Source organism: Heterocephalus glaber, unplaced genomic scaffold (genome assembly GCF_053883595.1).
Source record: "Heterocephalus glaber isolate CG9 unplaced genomic scaffold, H.glaber_assembly_v1.0 deba00001504, whole genome shotgun sequence".
Lineage (NCBI taxonomy): Eukaryota > Metazoa > Chordata > Mammalia > Rodentia > Bathyergidae > Heterocephalus > Heterocephalus glaber.
The window spans coordinates 12,164,569-12,189,770 of NW_028258324.1; the positions used below are offsets into that span (position 1 = coordinate 12,164,569).

Here is a 25,202-nt window from a genome sequence, read left to right on the forward strand (position 1 = left end):
AAGGTTGGAGATATTAATACTAGACCCAGATCCCACCCTCACAGATCTTGGCCATGTTAAGGTACCTCCCCTTTTTTAAAGAGGCAGAAGCAACATCTGAAGTGGCAGGAGCAGGGGAGGGGCACCATGGCTGACAGGTGAGCTGCATTTATGTTGGAGTGGCCAGAAGGAAAGCGGCCATTAAATAACCAGAGAGGACACTGAGGCAAGTTGTCCCAGTCCTTTGTGGGGGAGGTACAAAGAGGAGGGGGCGCACAGCAGCCTCTAGGGCCAAGCCGTGATGCTGCCAACCTGTGCTGGAAAAACAAAGAGACAGGTCCTTCTCCTCTGTCTCACCTCTACACTGTTGTATGGAGCAAGAGGAGGCAGTCTGACCCTGTCCAGGGATTCTCTGGGGCCATCGCTGGGAAACCTTCCCTATCAATGCCACTCAAACCTGTAGCAGTGTAATCATTCACTGGCCTGAGAATAGAGAAAGTTGTAATGGACAATGCACTATTGATTGATTTTTAAAATATATCCCTTCTTAGTAGAATCTTGATTTGCTCAGGTTGATGGAGTGACAAAAACCACATTCTTTATGGAAACAGTTTTCATTTATCTTCCCTTTGTCATCAAGTTGTCAATTCCAAACCCCTTCTCTACTCTCTTTACCTCTATGACTTCTTCCCTTTTGCCTTTTCTGTTCCTCCATTATTCTCCTCTTCCACTTTTCCTCCACTTTCATATTTTTCCCATGGGGAAAAATGTCCACAGTGTTAGCTGACATGTAGTGAATAAAAGAACCAAACTTGGAATCCAACTTCCTGAATTGAAATGTCAACTCTCTAAGCTTCATTTCCTTGTCTATAAGATGAAGATAATGATGCTTTTTTCTCTGAATTTATAAATATTTACTGAATGGCTACAGTGCATTGAGCACTGTGCTAGGCAATAGGGACACATCAGTGAACACTAATAATTACATGTCAAAAATTGGGAGGGGTTCTACAGATGATAGAATGCTATCACAACAATAGTAGGAGAGCTTGTCCTTTACAGGAGGAGGCTTAGGATATCACAGTAAACCAAAGCAATGAAAGGTCATCATAAACTTTAAAATCATATAGAAATAAAGTACAGTCATTTATACTCTGATCTATTTCTCCTCTCTTTTTCTGCATCCACTTCCATTTCCTTTATTTCTTTCTTTTTCTTTCTTTTGTACCCCAATTCTGGATTATTAAAGATACATAACCAGAAAAGCTCTCAGTAAATATTTAGGGGAAATGGAATGGACTATATATATGACTATATGATATGGAAATAGAGATGAACCTTTAAGGATTTTTAAAATAAATATCTATTCAGCATGTATTTAATATCCACATCTATAAGTGCAGTGTCAGGCACTGAAGAGAATAAGAAAAAGATCTGTCCTTACCCTTAGGGAATTTAAGCCTGGGGACAGTGGCACACATAGCACTCCATGGTAAGGACTGTGAGGGAGAGCAGAGAGAAGAGGCTTTGAAATCAGCCTGGAGTGTAAGAGGAAGTTTTGCAGAGGGAACAAGGTCTGTTCTGAGTACAGAAGACAGGTAGGAGTTACTCAGATGGCCAGACTGTGGGAAATTCGTATCATCACAGAGCATCACATAAAAAGAGCCATGGAGCAGTAAAGACTTCAGAGGAATATAAGGAAACCATTCCAAACAGACCAGGGACTAGATTTTCCTCTCTCCCCAAGAAAAGTCATGGAGGGAGAACACAAGAGGGCAGTGGTGTGATGGGATTGCACAGTGCAAGGAGGTCTGAAAGAAACTGCAAATCAGAGCAGAAGTTGAGGAGAGATAGGGAGTCACCTGCCCACTGGGAGCATGTGGGCAAAGGCAGTAATATCCATCAAAAGCCTTAAAAATATTCCTTGCCTTTGACCTCATATCTGAACTGTTATAAATTTATATTAAGTAAAGATTTTCATACATGGGTATCTATAAGGGTGTTATTTTCAAATGTTGAAAAGCTGGAAACAAGCCAGCGTTCAACACTGAGGTCATAGTGAAACGAACATAGTAAAATAGACAACCATTACAACCTTACTCTTGAACAGTATTTAATGACAAGGAAAATGCTCATGATATAATGTTAAGTCCAAAAAATAGGGCATGAAACTCCATATACAGTATGATTTGCATTTTACTAAAAATATGTCTATATGTGTGTGCACAGAAAAAAGACTAGAAGGAAAAACCAAAATATCAGCAGTGGTGGAACTTTAAGCAGATTTTATTTTACTCCTTAAGCTTTTTTCTATATTCCAAATTTATAATAAACATTTTATTCCAAATTTATACTAGACATTAGAAAAGAAATTAACAGAGGCAGTTTCTAGGAAATGAGGTCAAAGTTGACTTTTTAAATTCTTTATGCTTTCCAAAATATTTTCCTATATTTAATGCTCTGGCTAGGTATTGCTCTTTAAAAGAAACCAGTAAAGAGCCTTTTTCACTAGGAACTCAGAACACCTAGGGAACAAGCTGCTATTTTAAGGGCTTAGTGATTAAGTCACCTGCTGGGAACAGGTGTCAGGTTACCAGAGAATGCCAGGGTGGCCTCCTCTTCTGTCCCAGGATCAAAGGACCTCCTATTGCCCTTCCACCCTTTCTGCTCCAAGCACCCACCTTTAAGAATGGGAAATTGGTAGGGCTTTTGACCTTGATCTGTAACCTGCAGGTTTACCTCTGTTATGCCCTTTCTCTGTAGCCTGGCATTAGGAAGGTTTGCAGGTGGGCGGCCAAGGCCAACTTGTTAAACTTAGCAAATATTCCGTGGAGTGCTGGGAGAGGATAGACTACATAAGAGAGCTCTTTCTAGAATAAGTACTTAGATCCCTTTGTATAAAAGTCTCTTTTATCCTCTCACCAGTCTTTATTTTTTGCATCGTTAATTAACATCAATTTTTCAGCAAGTACATCCTTGGCAAGTATTTGGATCCTGGGTCACTCCCCCTATCTTTCTTTCTCTATGTGTTTTGGGGCTATATGGAATTTGAGAGGCATTCTCCTTTGGGACAGACAGAAGCAATATGAGGACAGTGTTTATCATTTGCAAATCCTATACTATATTTCCAAGTTTGTAGGCCTATACCTTCCACGTTCTTCTCATTCCAAATATAGTGGTAAAAAACTTTTGTGCCACATACACACACACACACACACACACACACACACAGACACACATAAGCACACAAGCTTTAACTTGTTCTGAGCTTCAGCTTTCCTGACACAACAGGCCTGGGCCAGCCATTGGGTCCCAGCACACCCCATCTCTATGGGATTAGGTTTACTTCATTGTATAAAAATGTAAAATACTTTTTGTGTCCCCCAGATTCTACACCATACTGTATAGATCTCAAAACCTATGCACTCTCTTCCTAACCCAGTTACTAGATGCTTCCATCAGAAATGTCAGTTTTTATATTTCTTCTGTGCCACAGTGGTTGTCCTTCATGAAAACTGACTTCACTGTTTTATTAGACCAATTTCTCTCCAGCCCTTCACATTTTGGGTGGAATCTCTCAATTAGGTAGGTGTTTCCTGTCAAACAGGTCTTCCCAGGTCTAGTGTAAAGCACTCAGTAATCTCTGCCAGAAGTGCTATATCAAAAGCTACAGTCTGGAAGAGCCTGCTAATTAACACCGGGTGTACCAATACTTCAATTTTTGTTCCTCATTATTCTTCACAAATGACAGCCTTTAAAATGGAATGTGGCATGTTTATGGCCTCTGCCTACCTGTATTCCTAGCCCTCCATGTTTCCTAAAAGGGTCTCCAATGCCAATGAAGATATTCTCCAGGGTTCTTCAGCCTCCCTCCGGCACACACTCCTAGCACACATATGTAAGTCCATAAGACTAGTATTGATCAAGAACACTGAGAGCTCCTGGTGAGCATGAGCCACATTCTACTTGCCTGAATGCTCCAGCAAGACAGCTCACTCCTGCTCCCTGCATCAGGCTGTAGGGCTCCCCAGAAGGGAGTTGGTCATCAACCTCAGTGACTCACTCACCTCCTTCTCACTGGGTGGGAACAGTCTTCCTGGCTCCTGCCAGTGCCTGCAGGGATTAGCCACACTCCCTGACTCCTGAAGCTGCAAGGTACACAAAGTCACTGCCTGGGCCCCAGGACGAGATGCTTTTTTACAGGTCCCTCCTGAGTCATTGTTACTCTCAGGACCCTTGAAGTTGGCCTATGCCCACTCCACTCCTAGACAGCCCCCCTCTTTTTTTTTTTTTTTTTTTTTTGCTTTCTGCTTGGCATGTTTCTCAGCCTGCATAAGTACTCCTTTCTATATGCAGTGTTGGGGGAGTCTCCTTCAAGCCTTTACCCCCAGTGCTTGCCATGTGCAGTGCTTGATGAGCATGGTGGAGTCTGCGACACTACTCAGAGTTGTCAAACCTAGGTCTAGAGTAATCCGTGGCTCTCCCTGCAAAAAGTGCTTGTTCATCATGAGGTTCCCTAGAAACTGGTTCAGAGCTCTCCTAAGAAGCTCTTCAAGCATCTTAGTCAGCCTAAAGCAGCTGCCTCTCATGCTAATAATAATTAACTCTAGCAAGTTCTCAGCTTTTAATGTTTTAATAAAACAAAAACAAGACAAAAGGCAGAAACATCTTACTCTCACGGTAGGACTGATTTCCATCTCCTACCAGTGGCCACTTGCAAGATCTGCAGAAGCAGGCCCTCAACAGAGATTCTGAAACCCTCTCATCCTCACCTAACCCCTTGTTCTACTTTTCCCTCAAGGCCTCAAGTGTCACCTTCATGGACCTGGAATTGTTGATACAGAATGGATTTTTAAGACAATCTAATCAGGCCCATTTTTTATCCATATCAGGCTCAAGTCTTCATTCAGACTTAGAGGTGGAAAATGTGACTTTATTACATTATAATGGAACTCAGTTCTTAAATTCTCATTTCTGCTTACTTTCACCAGTGTACAATAATTTTTTCTTTCAGGCCTTTTCTCTCAGGTCATTTTAGGTCAATATTCAACTAGTTTGACATTCTCCCCATGTTCTGTGTCCCACAATTTAATTTCCAGTGGGTGTGTGTAAAGTGCAGTTTATGTTCTCTCCTGTCCTTTGAGGAAATGGGGTGCCAGTGGAGCCCACTGTCATTCTATCTCTGTGCTTGTCACTACCATCTTAAATCTCCATCGCAGTGCACTGGTGTCCACTCCTGCTGTCAGTCATTCTTCAAGAAGTCACCACATTCAATAGGCTGCACCCTTCTTATTTTGGCATGCCAAGTTTAAAGATACAGGATTCCCGGGCCAGAGATTTAGCTCAGCAGTTCTGCCACCTGCCTTGCAAGCGCAAGGTCCCAAGTTTGATCCCTGGTTCCAAAATAAATAAATAAATAAAAATAAAGATACAGAATTCCCAGTTAAATTTGAATTTCAGGTAAAAAATGAGTAATTTTTTTTAATCTAATGGACCACCATTTCCCTTTCAGTACTTTCTCATGGAAGTAAAAGTAGAAGGATCGAAACACCCAGGTCTCCCACATAGACACAAACTCTTCCTGCTATGTGGGAGACAGAGAAAACCACCCCTGTGTATATGGCAATCAAACACACTATGACCTCTTCCTATAGCAAGGAGGGACTCAGTCTGAACCCTGGAATCCAGTCTAATTAAAAGTTACTCTTCAGCAGGAGAACTGCTGTGAATTCAAGATCAGCCTGGGTTACATAGTGAGTTTAAGGCCAGCCTGAACTACCCAGCAAGACCTTATACCCCCGAAAAAAGAAAGGAAGGAAAGAGAGAAAAGAGAAGAGAAGAAGAGAAGAGAAGAGGAGGCTCTTCATGTTTAATGAGCATAGTGTTCTGGAATGGAATGATGAAAAAGTTCTAAAGATAGATAGTGGTGATGGTTGTAATACAATGTGAATTTACTTGATGGCAAAAAATTGTACACTTTGAAAGGTTAAAGTGATAAATTCTGTGTTTTGTGTATTATACCACAAAGATCTTAAATCCATCTTCATGGGGGGGATACAGGCAAGGATAGAACAGAGACTGCTTTCCCAAGGCATGGGGTAAAAAGAAGGCATGTCATTATTTGTGGATTATGTCATTATTCTTAGTTATATTTGTTAGGACCTCCCTGTTCCCCATTAGTGCCCTCTGCAGTGATGGTTTTTTCCTCAGGTTGGAAGCGAGACGGCTGGCCTCGAAACTGTAACAACAGCTGTTGGAGGAGAAAGCCAGCTGCTGCCAGGAGCTCCCCTAGAAATTGAGGCTCCTCCCCAGAAGCCCCAGGAAACCTCTCCTCATACCTCACTGGCCTCGGGTTGGGTCACATGCCCATTCATTACCCAATCCTCGACAAAAGGAGTAGGCATTTCATTGGATCAATCAGGCCCAGTCCTGAAGCTGAGGGAAGGCCAGCTTCCTTTGAAGCGATAGGCTGTGGGCAAGAAGTGGAGGAGAGATGGATACCTACATAAAAGTGGGTCTGTTCCAAAGGAGTAATGGGGACATAGATACACAATGTGGCTAGTTGAGGTTTTTTTTTTTAAAAAAGCCCTTTTAACTCCAATAACATAAGTATGGATTAACTGGATATTCACTAAACATTTAGAGTGAGGCATGAGACAAAATTACAATGGACTCTTAACTTATGAACCCAATTTGTTCACAAGTGCTGGTTGCAACTCAAGTTGGTCAGTCTTCTCTACACAGCCTTCACAGTCTCTCTCCTGTATAATTTTAGCCCACACTTTCTTCCAGGAAGATCTCAGTGTCCTTAAAGAGACATTGGCCCAGGATTTCTCAATTAACCCCACACAGGAAGGGATGTTGTAATGTTTCTTCCAGAACTCTTTAAAGGTAAAATCTGTATCTGAGACCATCTAGAAGCACAAGTGGCCAGCATTCAGATTGTAACTCAAGACTTTGGTCATACGTTAAAACTAAATTCTTGTTGTAACCCAGATTGTTCATATGTTAGGCCGGACATAACTCAAGGGTCCACTGTATAGTATTTGAGAGAAGACTTAAAATGAATGTAGGAAACCAAAATGTTATAACCCAGTAAAACTGTTAGGAAGCAGTAAAATAAACTGGATAATGAAAGCAGAATTTGGTATATACTGTTCTTTCAGGTCTAGGGGGGGCCCATAAGAAAAGATTTTTTATAAGAAGTTTTGAGACACCAAGTAAAATTGTACAAGTGCAACTAATCCAACAGAGATTCTTTCTAAAATAAGAAGAGAAATTGTGGCTTCCCTAGGGGAAGGATGGAGACTTTCTAATAATATTTGAGTTTAAGTTCACAGGTGCAGCAATTGAAGAGGATTGGGGAAAGGTAGTTAAAATTGTTATGCTGTGCAACAAACAAAATGGGTGTGAGGAGACATTTGTCTGAGGACTTTGTCCCCTACTCCCTCTAGCAAATATGTCACACATCATGTGAATATACTTTTTAAATATTTAAAATTCAATAATTCTTAGAATATGTCTATGATGTAATGATGTACATTTATCTGTGTTTGGCAAAGAGTGTTAATCATTTATTTAACACATGTTTCCTAAGCACTTACTTTATGCTTGATATGTGTCTCATATATAAATATGATGTTATAAATATTTAAGAACCATCTGAGGCAAGAATATGTTTTTTCCACCTACACACACTCTTTAAATATGTTCATACCAATGCATTCTGATTAGTTTTGTGTGTTTATGTCTTTGGTTATTTGCTGAAAACTGGATATTAAATTGTTTCTAAATTAATTTCAATGTTTCCAGCAAAATTATAGCTTTTATAAATATCAAAGCAATAGCTTAGAGCAATTATAAAATAATAAGCAAATAAATGAAAGTAGGAACAAAATATGGCTATTTTTAATCATGTTTCTAGTCATTATTAAAGAAGATAAATAATATAAATTCTCATATCTATTATTTTAGGAAAAATGATTGTGATAATCTTCTGCTCTATTGGTCAGTTTAATAAACTGGTATTTTGTTATCACGTTACTTGTATTAAGAATTTCTTTGTTAGGAGCCAACCACCCTCATTGGTGGAAAGACAGCCTATTTAATAAATGGTGTTGGAAAAACTGGATTTCAACTTGCCAAAGATTAAAACTAGACTCATACCTATCACCATGCACTAAACTAAGATCGAAGTGGATTAAAGATCTAAATATTAAGACAGAAACACTAAACTTGCTGGAAGATAAGCTAGGTAGAACTCTCGAAGATGTTGGCATAGGAAAATATCTTATGAACAAAACCTCAGTAGCACAGGAACTAGCACAAAGAATCAACAACTGGGATTTCATCTTATTGAAAAGCTTCTGTACTGCAAGAGAAACCACCAACAGAGCTAAGAGAGAACCTACAATGTGGGAAAAAATTTTTACCAGCTGTACCTCAGACAAAGGTCTGCTATCTAGAATATATAAAGAATTGAAAAACATTCAGACCCCCCAAATTCAAAGACCCATTCCAAAATGGGCATCTGAAATGAACAGACATTTCTCAGACAAAGAAGTAAAAGCAGAAAATAAATATATGACAAAATGTTCAACATCACTGGTCATTCGAGAGATGCAGATGAAAACAACACTGAGATTCCACCTCACCCCAGAAAGAGTGGCTGCTATTGTGAAATCAGCCAATAACAAATGCTGGCAGGGGTGTGGAGAGAAAGGAACCCTTCTCCATTGCTGGTGGGAGGGCAGACTGGTGCAACCACTGTGGAAATCAGTATGGAGATACCTCAAAGAACTAGGGCTAGAGGTCCCATTTGACCCAGCTATTACCCTGCTGAGTATCTTCCCCAAAGAATTAAAAGAATCATACCACAGCAATATATGTGAACCCATATTTATAGCAGCACAGTTTGTAATAGCTAAAGCTTGGAAACAGCTCAAGTGCCCATCAACTGGAAACTGGATAAAGAAGATGTGGTTTTTCTATAAAATGGAGTACTACTCAGCCATAAAGAATGAGAAACTAGAGGCATTTATAGGTAAATGGATGCATATTGAGGCCCTACTCTTAAGTGAAATAAATAGGACACATATGTGTAAATACTGAAGAGTTTCTCTAGTGTGAGAAACTGAAAGTGTAAATAAGGATTAAAATGATTAAAATGAATAATTGATAATTTGAAATAGGAAAAGGTCCAAAGGTGTATGGGTAGTGGGAAGGGAAGGGGAAAGAGAAGAAGGGAAAGGAAAAATTATAAGAAAAGAAAAAAAATGGAAACGAAATCTATGTAAATAGGGAAGGGTGGAGTGTGTGAAGGGTGCACAGGTAATGGGGAAAAAATAAGAACCAAGATACATCATGTACTGGTACAAGCACCCAATGATAAATGTAAATGTATTGTATACCTAAAATGTACCAATAAAAGAATTTTTTTTAAAAAAGATTTTCTTTGTTAGCTGGGCATGGTGGCACATGTCTGTAATCCCAGCACTTGGGAGGCTGAGTTAGGAAGATCATCACAGGTTCAAGGCCATCTTGGGCTACGTAGTGAGCTCAAGGTCAGCCTCAACTACAAAGGGAGACCCTGTCTCAAAAAAACAAATTATTTTTTTTCTTTGAAAACAGTGTAAGCCTATTTTCATGTGCTATCTGATATATACTTACAAATAGAACTTTGCCAAATTTATTGAGCTTGATAACTTTTCACAAATTTCATAAATTGAATTTTTGTCTTCAAATTCATCAATTTGAATTATTTATGGCTACAGTTGTGTTGAGTAAGTGCCTAAAGTTAAGATTTGGAAACACTGGCCATAAACTGAGAAACAGTTTTAAACAGAACTCTTCCACCCTAGGTTTCATTATTCAGTGGTATGAATAGTATCCATGACAAACATAATTGTTTGTACCTATTTGTGTTTTATCTTTGTTGGTACACAATTCTCACACCTGTTTTTCTTTAATTTTTATTTTATTAGTATATATTTGCAGTACATGATTATATACATCATGAGGAGTTGGCAAATGTACATAACACAAGTAAATGCTGCTTTTTCGCCCTCCTCCCCTATTCACCCTCTAGCCTCCCTCCATCTCTTTGTCTTATTCCTTTTTGCAAAAGACCTATATCCCCATTTCCTATTATCTATCATTTATTTTGTTCTTTAATTTATTTATATTTTGGGTTTCTTATATAAGAAAAAATGTGATATTTGAGCTTGTTTGTCTGATTTATTTCACTTAACATTATGGTGTTATGGTACATCCATTTTCCTACAAATGACTCAAGTTTATCCTTCTTTATGGAAGAGTAGTACTCCATTGTATATAAAAACCACATTTTCTCTATCTAATCATCTGTGATGGACATATAGGTGACTTCCAAGATTCAGTTATTATGAGTTGTGCTGTTATAAACATAGGTATGCCTATATCACTGTAATAAAATGTCTTTAACTCTTTTGGGAAGACACTTAGAAGGGAAATAGCTGGGTCAATTGGAAATTTTAGTTTTAGTTTTTTGAGGAATCTTTATATTGATTTCCACAGTGTTTGTACTAGTTTACACTCCCACCAACAATGTAGAAAGGTTCCTTTTTCCCTGCAGCCACACCAACATTTATTATCTGATTTCTTGATAATAGCTATTCTTTCTGGAATAAGATGGAATCTGCGTTGTTTTAATTTGCATTTCTATAATGACCAGAAAGGTTGAACACTTTTTCATGTATTTATTGTTCATTTGAACTTCTTCTGAGAAATGTCTATTCATTTCAGTTGCTCATTTTTAGTTTGGGTCTTTTATTGGAGTGGGCTTTTTTAGCTCTTTATATATTATCGATATTAGTTCTCTGTCTGAGCTGTAGTTGGCAAAAAAATTTTCGTGTTCTGTAAACTGTCTCCTCAATCTGTTGGTTGTTTCCTTTTCTATGCAGAAACTTTTTATTTTTATATTATCCCATGTGTTGATTCTCAGTGCTTTTTCTTGTACAATTGGGGTTCTGTATAGAAAGTCCTTGCCTAAGCCCATGTCATAAAGAGTTTTATATATTTTGTCTTCCAGCAGGTTGAGTGTTTCTGTTTTAACATTTAGATCATTGATCCATTTTTATTTTAGTTTAGTACATTGTGAAAGATATGAATCTAGATTTAATCTCCTGCATGTGGATAGCCAGTTTTCTCAGCACCATTTCCTCAAGAAGCTATCATTCTTCTAGTGTGTGTTTTTAGGCACTTTGTCAAAGATCAGATGGCTGAATGTGCTGGAGTTGTTCCATTGATCCACATGTCTATTTGGGGACCAGTACCATCCTGTTTTATCACTGTAGCTTTGTAATATAATGTGAAGCCCAAGATTTTGATGCCTCCTACTTTGCTTTTGTTGCCCAGGATTGTTTTTGCTGTGATGGCCTCATGTGATTCCATATGAATTCTAGGATTGTTTTCTATAATTCTGTAAAGAATGTTATTCATATTTTGATTGGGACTGGGACTGCATTAAATCTGTGTAGCAGTTTTGGAATTATGGCCATTTTGACAATATTGGTTCTGCCTATCTAAGAACAGGGAATACCTTTCTATTTTCTCATGTCCTCTTCAATCTGCATTTTCAGAATATTATAATTTTCATTGTAGAGGTCTTTCACTTCCTTGGTTAATACCTAAGTATATAATTTTTCTTGATATTATTGTGAGTGATATTATTTTCCTAATTTCTATCTCACTGAGTTCATTATTGGTGCACAGGAACACTATTGACCTTGGGTGTTGTTTTTTATTCTGATAATTTACTTAGTTGGGTTATTCTAGGAGTCATTGGTGAAATTTTTGGTTCTTTTGTGTAAAGGATCATGTCATCTTCAAATAATGGTAATTTGAATTCTCACTTTCCAGTACGTATTTCTCTTATTTCTTTCCCTTACTTGATTACTCTAATGTTTGGGGTACTATATTGAACAGGAGTGGTGATAGTATCTTGTTCCTAATATTAGGGAGAAAGCTTTCAGTTTTTCCCCACATAATATGATGTTGGCTGTAGGTGTGTCAAAAACAGCTTTTATCAGACTGAGATAAGGTCCTTCTATATCTAGTTTCTTCAGATTTTTATACATAGTTGTTGAATTTTACAAAGCTTTTTCTGAATCTATTGAAATGATCATGTGAATTTAGTCCTTGCTTCTGTTTATATGATGTAATACATGTATTTATTTGAATATGTTGAACCATTACTGAATCCCAGGGGTGAACCCTATTTGGTCATGATGTATGATCTTTTTGATGATCTGTTGCATTCTATTTGCTACTACCTTGTTGAAGATTTTTGCATCTATGTTCATTAAAGAGATTGGCCTGGAGTTCTCTTTTTTGGTTGGATTCTTCTCTGGTTTGGAATCAGGGTAATGCTACCTTCCAGGAGTAACTTTGGGAGTATTCTTTTTTTTTTCATTAATTTTATTGATACATTTCAGGTACACAATACAGTGACATTTATCATTGGGTATTTTTACCTGTAAATGATGTATCTTGGTTCTTATTTTTTCCCCATTTCCCTGCCCTCCCTTCAACCCCTCCATCCCTGCTTATTTACAAGGACTTTGCTTCCATTTTTTTCATATTAATTCCATTCCCTTATTTCCTTTCCCCTGCCCCTCCCACTTCCCCTTCCCCTTTGCCCCTTTTCTTCCTATTTCACATTATCTATTAAACCTTTTAGTCCTTATTTACACTTTCAGTTTCTCACACTAGAGAAACTATTCAGTATTTACACATGTGTGGCCTATTTATTTCACTTAAGAGTATTGCCTCAATGTGCATCTATTTAGCTATAAATATCTCTAATTTCTCATTTTTTATGGCTGAGTAGCACTCCATTTTATTAAAAAACCACATTTTCTTTATCCAGTCTGCAGTTGGATGGGCATTTGGGCTGCTTCCAAGTTTTAGCTATTACAAACTGTGCTGCTATGAACAGGAGTGCACATATATCACTGTGGTATGATTCTTTTAATTCTGTGGGGAAGATCCCCAGCAGGGGAATAGCTGGGTCAAATGGGACTTCCAGTCCTAGTTCTTTGAGGTATCTCCATACTGATTTCCACAGTGGTTGCACCAGTCTACACTCCCACCAGCAGTGGAGCAGTGCTCTTCTTTCCCCACAGCCCAACCAGCATTGTTACTGGTTGATTTCATGATAGCAGCCATTCTTTCAGAAGTGAGGTGGAAACTCAGCATTGTTTTCATTTGCATCTCTTGAATGACCAGAGAGAGATGTTGAACATTTTTTCATATGTGTATATGCTATTTCTACTTCTTTGTCTGAGAAATATCTGATCATTTCAGATGCTCATTTTTGGATTGGGTCTTTAAATTTGGGAGGTCTGATTTTTTTAAGTTCTTTATAGATTCTAGATAGTGGACCTTTGTCTGAGGAAGAGCAGGAGAAATTCTTTTCCCACATTGTGGGTTGTCTCTTCACATTCCTGGTGGTTTCTCTTGCTGTGCAGAAGCTTTCTAATAAGAAGAGATCCCACTTGTTGATTGTTTGTGCTAGATCATGGGAAACTGAGGTGTTCATAAAATCTTTTCTGACACCAATGTCTTCAAGAGTTCTAGCTAACCTCTGTTCAGCCAGTTCAGTGTTTCTGTTTTAATATTTAGATCTTTAAACCATTTTGATTTTAGTTTAGTGCATGGTGAGAGATATAGGTCTAGTTTTAATCTATGGCAAGATGAAACCCAATTTTTCCAGCACCATTTATTAAAAAGGCTATCTTTCCTCCAGTGAGGTTGCTTGGCTCCAATGTCAAAGATGAGGTGGTTGAGTGTGTCTGGAGTTGTTTCTGCATCTTCTAATCTGTTCCACTGGTCCTCAAGTCTGTTTCTTTGCCAGTACCATGCTGTTTTTATCACAGTAGCTTTGTAGTATAGTTGCAGGTTGGGGATTGTGATACCCCCTGCCATGTCTCTGTTACCTAGAATTGCTTTTGCTATGCTAGGTCTCTTCTTGTTCCAAATGACTTTTTGGATTGTTTCTCAAGGTCCATGAAGTATGCTGCTGGAATTTCAATTGGAATTGCATTAAATCTATATAGCAGTTTTGGAAGTATGACCATTTTCACTATGTTGGTTCTTCCTAACAAGGAGCAAGGGACGTCTTTCCATTTTCTGATATCGTCTTCAATCTCTCTTTTCAGAGAGCTATAGTTTTCAGAGAAGAGGTCTTTGATTTCTTTCTTTAGGTTGATTCCTAGATATTTCAGCTTTTTGGATGCTATGGTGAAAGGAATTGTTTGCCCTATTTCTCTCTCAGTCAGTCTATTGTTCATGTAGAAGAAAGATATTGATTTTTGTGGGTTGACCTTGTATCCAGCCACTCTACTGAATTTGGTTATTAAGTCTAGAAGACTTTTGCTGGAGTTCTTGGGGTCTTCTATATAGAGTATCATGTCATCTGCAAATAATGACAATTCGACTTCTTCATTTCCTATTTTTATTCCTTTTATTTCTTCTCTTGTCTAATTGCCATGGCTAATGTTTCCAAGAATATATTGAACAGGAGTTGTGATAGTGAACATACTTGTCTTGTTCCTGATTTTTGAGTGAAGGATTTCGGTTTTTGACCATTTAGTATGATATTGACTGTAGGCTTTTCATAGATGGCTTTGAGCAGATTGAGGTAGAGACCATCTATTCCAATTTTTTGTAGAGTTTTTATCATAAATGCATGTTGGATTTTGTTAAATGCTTTTTCTGCATCTATTGAGATGATCATATGGTTTTTGTCCTTGGCTCTATTGATATAGTGTGTTACATTTATTGATTTTCGTATATTGAACCATCCCTGCGCCTTTGGGATGAATCCCATTTGGTCAGAGTTCATGATCTTCTGCATTCTGTTTGCCAGTATCTTCTTAAGGATTTTTGCATCTATGTTCATTAGGGAGGTTGGCCTACAGTTCTCTTTTTCAGTTGGGTCTTTCTCTGCTTTGAGGATCAAGGTGATGCTTGCTTCCAGGAATGAATTTGGGAGTATTGCTTCCCTTTCAATTTCATTGAAGAGTTTAAACAATAGTGGCAGTAGTTCCTCTCTAAATGTCTTGTTCAGCAGTGAATTCTAAATGTCTTCTTCAGCAGGAATTCAGCAGTGAAGCCAGCAGGACCCGGGCTTTTCTTAGTTGGTAAGTTTTTAAGTACATTTTCAATTTCATTGATATTGAGTTGTTTAGAATTTTTAGGTCTGCTTCGGTCAACGTTGGTAATTCACACATATCTAGGAATCTGTCCATTTCTTCTGAGTTTTCCACCTTATTGGCATATTAGGTTCTTGAAGTAGGTATTGATGATCCTCTGGATTTCTGCTGGGTCTGTTGTAATTTCATCCTTTTCATTCCTAATTGCATGGATTTGGGCCTTTTATTTCCTTTTTCTGATAAGGTTGGCTAAGGGTTTTTCACTTTTGTTTATTCTTTTGAAGAACCAACTCTTGGCTTCGTTGATTTTTTTTTATCGTTTTCTTAGTCTCCATTGCATTGATTTCTGCTCTGATCTTTATAATTTCCTTCTGTGTATGAGCTTTGGGTTTGTCCTGCTCTTCTTTTTCTAGAAGCTTGAGGTTCAGCATCAAGTTGTTTATTCGAGCCTGCTCTGTTTTCCTAATATGTGTATTCGCGGCTATGAATTTCCCTCATAAGACTGCTTTCACTGTGTCCCATAAATTCCAATACGTTGTATTGGCATTGTCATTTAATTGTAGGACCTGTCTGATTTATTCTTTAATTTCCTCTGTGACCCATTGGTTATTCACAAGAGTTTTGTTCAATTTCTGTGTGTTTATGAAATTTTTGCAGTTTCTTTTGCTATTGATCTCCAATTTCATTGCACTATGGTCTCATAATATACAGGGGATAACTTCAATTTCTTTGCACTTTCTTGAACATGTTCCATGAGCAAGTATGCAATCTATTTTGGAGAACAACCCATGTGCAGCTGAAAAGAATGTGTATTCTGATTTTGTGGGGTGGAACACTCTATAAACATCTGTTAAGTTCATTTGTTCAAGAGTTTGATGGAGTTCTAGTATTTCATTCCTTATTTTTTGTGTAGTTGATCTATCTATTTGTGACAGTGGGGTATTGAGGTCCCCCACTACTGTTGTATTATGCTTATTTGATTTTTTGTGTCGGTTAGTATTTGCTTTACATAGTTGGACGCACTAGTGTTTGGTGCATATATGTTTATGATTGTCATCTCTTCCTCTTGGGTTGTTCCATTTACAAGGATGTAGTGTCTTTCTTTGTCTCTCTTAACCCATGTGGAATTGAAATCCACTCCATCTGCAAAGAGGATAGCTATTCCTGCTTTTTTTCGGGTTCCTGTCGCATGGAGTATTGTTTTCCACCCTTTCACTTTCAGTCTATGAGTTTCTTTTTGAATTAAGTGTGTTTCCTGTATGCAGCATATTGTTGGATCTTGCGTCTTGACCCTTTCTGCCATTCTATTCCTTTTGATTGTTGAATTGAGACCATTAACATTGATGGTTATAACTCATACATATTGACTTATCATTGTCATGACTTTTTCTTTCTGTTGGATTCTTGCCCTTTGCATTTAATTTCTTGTTTTCCCTGATGGATTCATTCTGGTGTGCTTCCTGGAGTTGTGATCCTCATTGTCTGTTCCTAGGATATTGTGTAAAATTTTGTGGAGTGCTGGTTTGGTATTCATGAAGTTCCTAAGGTGCTCTTTGTCATGAAAGTATCTTATTTCTCCATCCATTTTGAAAGATAGTTTTGTGGGATACATCAATCTGGGTTGGAGGTTGTTTTCCTTTATGGCTTTAAATATATCACTCCAAGCTCTTCTTGCCTTGAGGGTTTGCATTGAGAAGTCTGCTGTGATTCTGATGGGCTTCCCTTTGTATGTGATTTGTTTCTTTTCTCTCATTGCTTGTAGAATTTTGTTTTTCTGTTGGGTTTCTGCAATCTTAACTATTATATGCCTATGTGTAGATTTTTTTTGATCAATGCTAGTTGGAGTCCTATATGCCTCCCTTATCTGTATGTCAAGTTCTTTTCCCCTGCTTGAGAAGTTTTCTGCCATCACTCCTCTGAACAGGTTTTTATGTCATCTGCACTCTCTCCTGTTTCTTCATTGACTCTGATCAGTCTTATGTTATTCTTCTTTGCATTGTCTAGCAGCTGCTGGATTGATTTCTTGTGATCCCTTACTATTTTAAAGAAATTTTTCTTTTCCTGGTCACTAATTGCAATCCTGTCTTCTCTATCTGAAATTCTGTCCTCACATTGGCTCATTCTGCTGCATAAACTTTTAATGGAGTTTTTAATGTCCTGGAAATCTGTTTGCATCTGTTTTATGGATTCTGTTTGTTTCCTATGTTGGGATTCCATCATGTTCCTCAGCTCCTCTATTTTTTTTATTCTGTGTCCTGTCTAGATTTATTAATCATGTCTTCCACTATGGGCACAATCTCTGCTGTTATGTGAGAAATTATTTCTGATTTCATTTTTTCCAGACCCTCTTTTGTGGCCAGTTCAGGGAGTCCAGATGGTTGAGTATCAGATTGTTCCATCTGGTTTCCCTTTGGGGTTGCTTTGGGTGATCTGGGTGTCTGGTTTTGAGGCTTAAGTGTCCTCTCATTTCAATGGGAGGGCGGGTGGATGTGTGCTGTTGGCATCCTCGCAGCTCACCTCCTTGGCACTGGGGATGGTGGTATGGCAGCCTAGAAGTTTCACCTCCTCTGCACTGGGGGTGGCTCTGCTCCTCAGTGCTTAGGGTAGTCATGCTTTTCAAATTCTTGATTCTTTAAATTGACTTTTTAGTCTCAATTTGATAATTTCTGCTCTGATCTTTATAATTTCCTTCCTTGTACACATTTGGATTTGGATTGTTTTTGGTTTTCTAGGACCTTGAGGTCTGTTTGCATGATGGATATCTGAAACATCCAGTTGAAGGCCTGGATACCATTATAGTGTCCCATGTAGGTCATATGAGGAGGCTGACAGGTCTGCAATGGAAGGCTAAAAGATCTGCACTGGAAGGTTGAAGAGTCTGCACTGGAAGCCAAGAGACAACACCCAAGATGAAGGTGAAGCCTGAAACTCCTCTGAAGAAACAGAAACAATCTTTCCTCCTTTGTTTCCCTTTTATATTATTCTGTCCACAATCCTCCCAAGGATGAAAGTTCTACACCCAGAACTATGCTGATCCAATTTAGTTGGGCATTTCTTACTCAATTTGAAACAATCAGTTAACTATCACATTGAGTGTACTGGTATTGTGCATATATATTGATAATTGTTATCTCTTCCTGCTGAATTGTTTCCTTAATCAATATGTAGTGACCTTCTTTGCCTCTTATCAGTTTTGGCTTGAAGTCCTTTTGTCTCAAAATAGGATGATTACTCCTGCTTGTTCTCCATTTCCTGTTGCATGGAATACTGTTTTCTACCTTTTGATTTTTAATTGATCAATATTTCTTTGGATTAAATGTGTTTCTTGTATACATAATACTGCTGTGTTTTTGTTTTGTTTTCTATTCTGCCAATCTGTGATTTTTGATTGAAGAATTGAGACCACTCACATTGAGAGTTATTACTGAAAGGTATTGACTTATTCCTGTCATTGCATATTTTCCTGTTGCTTATTCTTTTTTTCCCCTTCTGCTTACCCATTCACCCTATCTAGTATATTCATTCTAATAGACTTCTTGGCATCATTGGCTTCATTGTCTCTTTCTAGGATATTCTTGAGAGTTGGGGTGGGGGGCTTTCTTGGTCATGAATTTCATAAGGTGCTGTTTGCTAAGTAAAGCCCTTATTTTTCCATCCATTTTGAAAGAAAGTTTTGCAGAATATATCAGTTTGGGTTTGAAATTGTTTTCTTTTAGGGCTTGAAACACTTCACTTCACATTTTTCTGGTCTTTAAGATCTATGCTGAGTGGTACTGGCAAAGAAACAGACCTGAGGAAGAGTGGAATAGATAAGAAGATGCAGAAACAACTCCAGACACACTCAGCTACCTCGTCTTCCACAAAGGAGCCAAATACCTTCACTGGAGGAAAGATAGCCTCTTTAATAAATGGTGTTGGAAAAACTGGATTTCAACTTGCCAAAGATTAAAACTAGACCCCTATCTTTCACCATGCACTAAACTAAAATCGAAGTGAATTAAAGATCTAAATATTAAGACAGAAACACTAAACTTGCTGGAAGACAAGCTAGGTAGAACTCTCAAAGACATTGGCATAGGAAAACATTTTATGAACAAATTCTCAGTAGCACGCGAACTAGCACAAACAATCAACAACTGGGGTCACATCTTATTAAAAAGCTTCTGCACTGCAAGAGAAACCACCAACAGAGCTAAGAGACAAACTACAATGTGGGAAAAAATTTTACCAGCTGTTCCTCAGACAAAGGTCTACTATCTAGAATATATAAAGAACTCAAAAAAATCAGACCCCCCAAATATAAAGACCCAATTCAAAAACGGGATCTGAAATGAACAGACATTCCTCAGACAAACAAGTAAAAGCAGCAAATAAACATATGAAAAAATGTTCAACATCCCTGGTCATTGGAGAGAAACAGATGAAAACAACCCTGAGATTCTACCTCACCCCAAAAAGAATGGCTGCTATCAAGAAATCAACCAATAACAATTCTGGTGGGGTTGTGGGGAAAAAGGAACCCTTCTTCATTGTTGGTGGGAGTGCAGACTGGTGCAACCATTGTAGAAATCAGTATGGAGCTACCTCAAACAACTAGGATTAGAAGTCCCATTTGACCCAGCTATTCCTCTGCTGGGTATCTTCCCAAAAGAATTAAAAGAATCATACCACAGTGATATATGTTCACCCATGTTTATAGCAGCACAGTTTGTAATAGCTAACACTTGGAAACAGCCCAATTGCCCATCAACTGGAGACTGGATAAAGAAGATGTGGTATTTCTATAAAATGGAGTATGACTCAGCTATAAAGAATGAGAAACTAGAGGCATTTATAGCTAAATGGATGCATATTGAGGCCATACTCTTTAAGTGAAATAAATAGGATACACATGTGTAAATACTGAATAGTTTCTCTAGTGTGAGAAACTGAAAGTGTAAATAAGGATTAAAATGAATAACTGATAATTTGAAATAGGAAGAAAAGGTCCAAAGGGGTAGGAGAAGTGGGAGGGGAAGGGGAAAGGAAAGAAGGGAAAGGAAAAAATATGAGAAAAGGAAAAAATGGAAACAAAGCCTTTGTAAATAGGGAGGAGTGGAGGGGGAGAAGGGAGGGCAGGGGAATGAGGAAAAAATAAGAACCAAGAAACATCATGTAAAGGTGGAAGATACCAGTGATGAATGTAACTGTATTATATACCTAATATGTACCAATAAACTTAATGGGGAAAAAAATATGTGCTGCAAAGTCTGCTGTAATTCTAATGGGTTTATCTTTATAAGTGATTTGTTGCTTTTTTCTAACAGTTTTTAAGATTCTGTCCTTGTATTGGACTGTTAGGATTTTGACTATGATGTGTTGTGGAGAAGTTCTTTTCTGATCATGGCCATTTTGGGTTCTATATGCCTTGCTTATCTGTATATTGAATTATTTCCCCATATTTAGAAAGTTTTCTACTATTTTTTCTGTAAATAAGTTTTTTATGCCATTTGTGCTGTCTTCTGATTTTGCACTAATTCCAGTTAATCTTCAAGTAGTCTTCTTTGCATCATGTAGCAACTGTTGGATCCATTTTCTATGTCCTCTTGTTGTTTTTAAGATATCTCTGAGTATATGGTCACCTGCATCAGCCCTCTCTTCTAGTTCTAACACTGTGTCCTAACATAGCTCATTTCTACTGCCTATACTTTCAATGAAATTTTTTATCTCCTAAATTTCTATTTAGTATCTTTTCATGGACTGTAATTCTTTGCTAAACTGGTCATTCATGTTTTGTATTGTTTTGCTTAGCTCAGCTAGCTTTTTATTAGTGTCTTCTGTAAACTCACTGATCATTTTGTTTAAGTCCATTATCTGCTTAGTTATATCATCTTTGAGCTTGCTGAGCACATTATTGATCTATTTTTTGTTTTCTTTTTTATCATCACATATAATTCAACTATCTGTCTTTTGAATACCCATGGATCAGTTTTGGGGGAGTTGGGAGTTTGGGAAGAAATTTTGTTGCCTTTTTTCTCATGTTTTTATCATTTTTTGTGGTTGTTACTTGTTTTTTGTGCTGAGGACTGCAAGTTGATTATAGTAGAAAGGCTTTGTTAATCGTATGATGATCTCTTTAATTAGCATCTGCTTTTTAGCAATGTACTCTGTGGCTAACTATAGGCCTTTGCTTCTGTTCCGAGACCAAGTCCCCTCCATTAATTTGGGAGGGGAGAGTACGGTATAATTAGCCCAGCAGCTAGTTCTCTCAAAATGGACCACAGTATTAATGGCACAAAGACAGTCCAGATATTGTCATAACCAATTAACAGCGACAACTATGCCACCCCGGCAATAGCAACAAATTCAGCAACCATAATAGAGTCAGACAAACTGGATATTGGTATACTGTAAAGACCAATAATGATCCTTACCATGGAAAAGAGATCTATAATTATAAACATGAAGACAAAGGAAATGTCGATATAAATTTAATATCTTCTAAATGCAAAAACTATACCTCCATTAGCAGTAGAGAAGAATTCAACAGGAATAGCATAGTGTTAACTATATAAAGATTAATAAACCTTAATGGTTGTACTAGTAAAGATAGAGGGGGTGGGAAATGGGAGAATGAAAGATGTAAAATTTGAAAAATAAAGAAAACAAAGATGAGAGGGTGGAGAGAAAAATGAGATCAAAGGAGTAAAAGGAAATTAATGGGTTAGATAAAAGTAACAGAAAGGGAAAAGAAAACAAGACAAAGGAAAAAACAGAGCAAAATAGAGAGAAAAAAAGAAAAATGCAAATCCCAAAGAGCCAAGGGGCAGAGGAGTGTCTAAAAATATTCCTCTGGGGTTTTTTTAATTAATGTTTTCTTTCTAGGGTCTGCAGTCTTGGACTCCAGATGATATGAGAAAGGAATAGCAAGTCACTGCTAAGACCTATTTGTTTCCATACTCACATTTTGTGTGAATATTGGATCCTGCCCCGCCTTTCCCACTGGGCATGGTCAGTCAATGGTGTCCTCCCTATGACTGCAGTCACTCTGGAAACTCTCGTTCTTTGTGTCTCTCTGTGCACCCTGAGTCATGGTTTTCTCTGCCTGGCTTTACTGCCTGTGAATGTGTGAAGTTCTTCCCTGCTCCAGAGGCCCTTCGGTCCATACATTCCAGGCTGTGACAACTGTCCTGACTGAGCTGTATCCTTGCTTGCAGTGGTACTTGGAGAAATCAGACAGACCACTGAGTTCTGTGTGGATGTATGCAGTGGGGTGGAGGGCAGGGGGGTCAAGCAATTGGCTGGATATAAAGCCAGCACTTTCAGACCCAGCTCCCTCTCAGAGCCACACCCTGGCCTGGCTTCTCACAGAGGGTGAAGCTCCCACATACCTCCCAGACAGAGCTTAAACTTCTCAGGGCATCTATGTCCAGCCCACACCATCTTCACAACTGTCTTTTTTTTTTTTTATTATGTCTCATGAAGTTTAATGTGGATAATTATTTTTTAAATTATCTATTCAGAACATAATAGAAAAAAATTGTCTCAATTCTTCTAAGAAAGAAAATCACAATTTTCTGATCAGATTAAAACCATTCCATCAGTAAAGGGGACTAAAAAGAAGCATAAATAAATGTGAATAGAAATGTCCATTTCCTGGCTTTGGCCTTCTATATAAACCCAAATCTTTAGAATTCAAATGATTTTCTAGTTTCCCTTCATGAGTGATGAATTCCTACAGCAGCTTAGAAAGGACCTTGATATCTCCACCCAGGCAGGGGGTAATGTGGGCTTCTCCCACCCAGCACATTCCTTCTAAAGCTCCCCTGGTACTGTGTTGCACGTCAAGGTACTGTCCCATCCAGGGACCCCTAACCTTCTAAATGCCACTGCTGTGAGAAGGAGCCATTGCAGATCACCAAAGCAACAGAGCCCTTCTGGCCCAGGGGATCCCCCACTTTCAGGCACTGTCCAACTGATACCTGGTATAGCTGGTTATTTTTCCCCAAGGTCCACTGCTGTGATCCACCTGACCCGTGGCACTTCATGAGGCGCGGTGGGTCTGATGAGCAAGTTTCTGACATGTCTAGACAAAAGAGGTTATTTAAAACCAATTCATGCTTTTCATTATAAATCCAGACCTGAGTTGGGTCTCCATAGTTGCCGGCCTTGAGCACTAAAAGGCCTCCCTTCTGGCTTGGGCGGCCCTGGGCAACCAGACATTTGTTGGTCTGAAAGTGGTAGAGCCATCCACGCTGCAGGATTCTGGGATGCTTGGGCCCTCTGTTGACAAAGACAGGCTGCTGAGCTTTGGCACTGGGCCCCGGGATCTGCATTTCTGGGTAAATGTTATCCAGATACCATTTGAATGACTGGCAGCCCAACTTCTTCCTCAACTCAACATGTTCACTGATGTTTCCATAGCTTTTGGTCTTGAGATCAGGTCTTAAGGAAAAATACTGCTCCTTGTATTCATCCAGCCAGATGTGCACCAGCCTCAGCGAGTTGTGTGTCATGGTATCCTGGCCTTCGAGAGAGCCATACGGCCACCTCTTCTGGAAGATGTGTCCTACTCTTGAGCAAGGGATGATAAAGAGTTTCCCGCCACACATCCAGATTCGAAATGATATTTCCAGGTTTTCTCCTCCCCGGACATCCATACCACTGTCATACTGACCAAGCTCATTGAAATACTGTCTGTTCACGGCAAACAGTCCTCCAGCCATTGTAGGGGACTTGATGGGTGCAGTAGCGCTGTCTGCTCCTCCCAGCTCAGAAAGCAGAACAAGATCCCACTTGAAGTGCAGCCCCCAGTTGAAGCCACCCTGGACGACAAGCGATGAGCTGTAGGCCAGCGTGTCAGCACTGATGATGTAGATCACTGGGCACACCACTGTGTGTGGGTCCCCATGGACGGCAGCCAGCAAGAGCTGCAGCCACATCACATTCACCTCACAGTGGCTGACCAGGAACACAAGGACTTCTCCTGTAGCATGGGCTGCTCCAATCATTCTTCCACGAATCAACCCCTCTCGCCTTGGATTTCTGATTACTTCAATTTTTGCAGGGAGGTATTTTTGGATATACTCATCTAGTTCTCCTTTTAAATCATCAAAGTCACTGTCGTCATCCACGAGGATGATTTCATGAAGCAGGTAGGCAGGCGTTTGGTCTAACACACTGTGCACTGTCGGGAGCAAGGCAGAAAAGGCTTCGTTGTAGAAATAAATAACAACACTAGCTACTGGCAGGTCAGTTGAGTAAGACTTCTCTTTACATACTGCATTCCTCGTGTCAGGAACATCTTTGTGGTAGCCCAGGCGGTTACTAATGAGCATATTAAAGGCATGCTTCTGATAGCCTAAATCTCTCAACTCCTGATCATGTTCACTGAAAATCATACCCAATTCAGAAGAGAATTTCAGGTGGCCTTTTTCTGGATCTTCAATTTGATTATCTATCATATCATCAATTTTGTTTGCTTTAAACTGTGGATCTAATATTCTACTTGGACCGCGAGTAAAACGAGGATAGAATTTTTGGGGCAATGGTCCATGGGGCCCAGACCCCTTGATGGGCACATTCTTAAATGGCTGAGTCACTTCACTGAAGCGGAAATAAACAAAAAGCAAAACTGTCCAGGTAGCAGATGTAAAAAGGCACCCATAATAGAAATATTGAACTGTGACACTTCCCATTATAGACCTAGCATAGGTGAAGAGCCATTTTCAGTTTCTGCGACGCCAGCAGCCCAGGAACGCGGCCTTCCGGGCCTCGGGCTGCAGCATCTTCCCTCCCGCCACAGCCCGGGGCCCTGGGGCACAAGCCGCTATGCCCGGAGCAGCCAGAGTTAGTGTAGCGGGGTGACAGGGCAGCTAAGCGCGCGGCGCGGTGAGGCGGCCCCGAGCCTCGCCCAGTCCCCACGCGGCAGGCTTCACAACTGTTTTTTGTGGCCTTCTCTCATCCATCACTGCGGCAAGGCAACACCAGAAACCCTGGAGTATAGAGCTGCTCTGCAGTTGCTCTGTGGCTCAGTCCCAAACAATTAAC

At 39.1% G+C, this 25,202-nt stretch overlaps 1 pseudogene; it reads right to left on the reverse strand.

The window, feature by feature from the left end:
- Positions 1 to 22,752: 22,752 nt before the first annotated feature.
- On the reverse strand, positions 22,753 to 24,865 carry LOC101696524 (polypeptide N-acetylgalactosaminyltransferase 11 pseudogene; annotated as a pseudogene).
- Between the last annotated feature and the right edge of the window lie 337 nt (positions 24,866 to 25,202).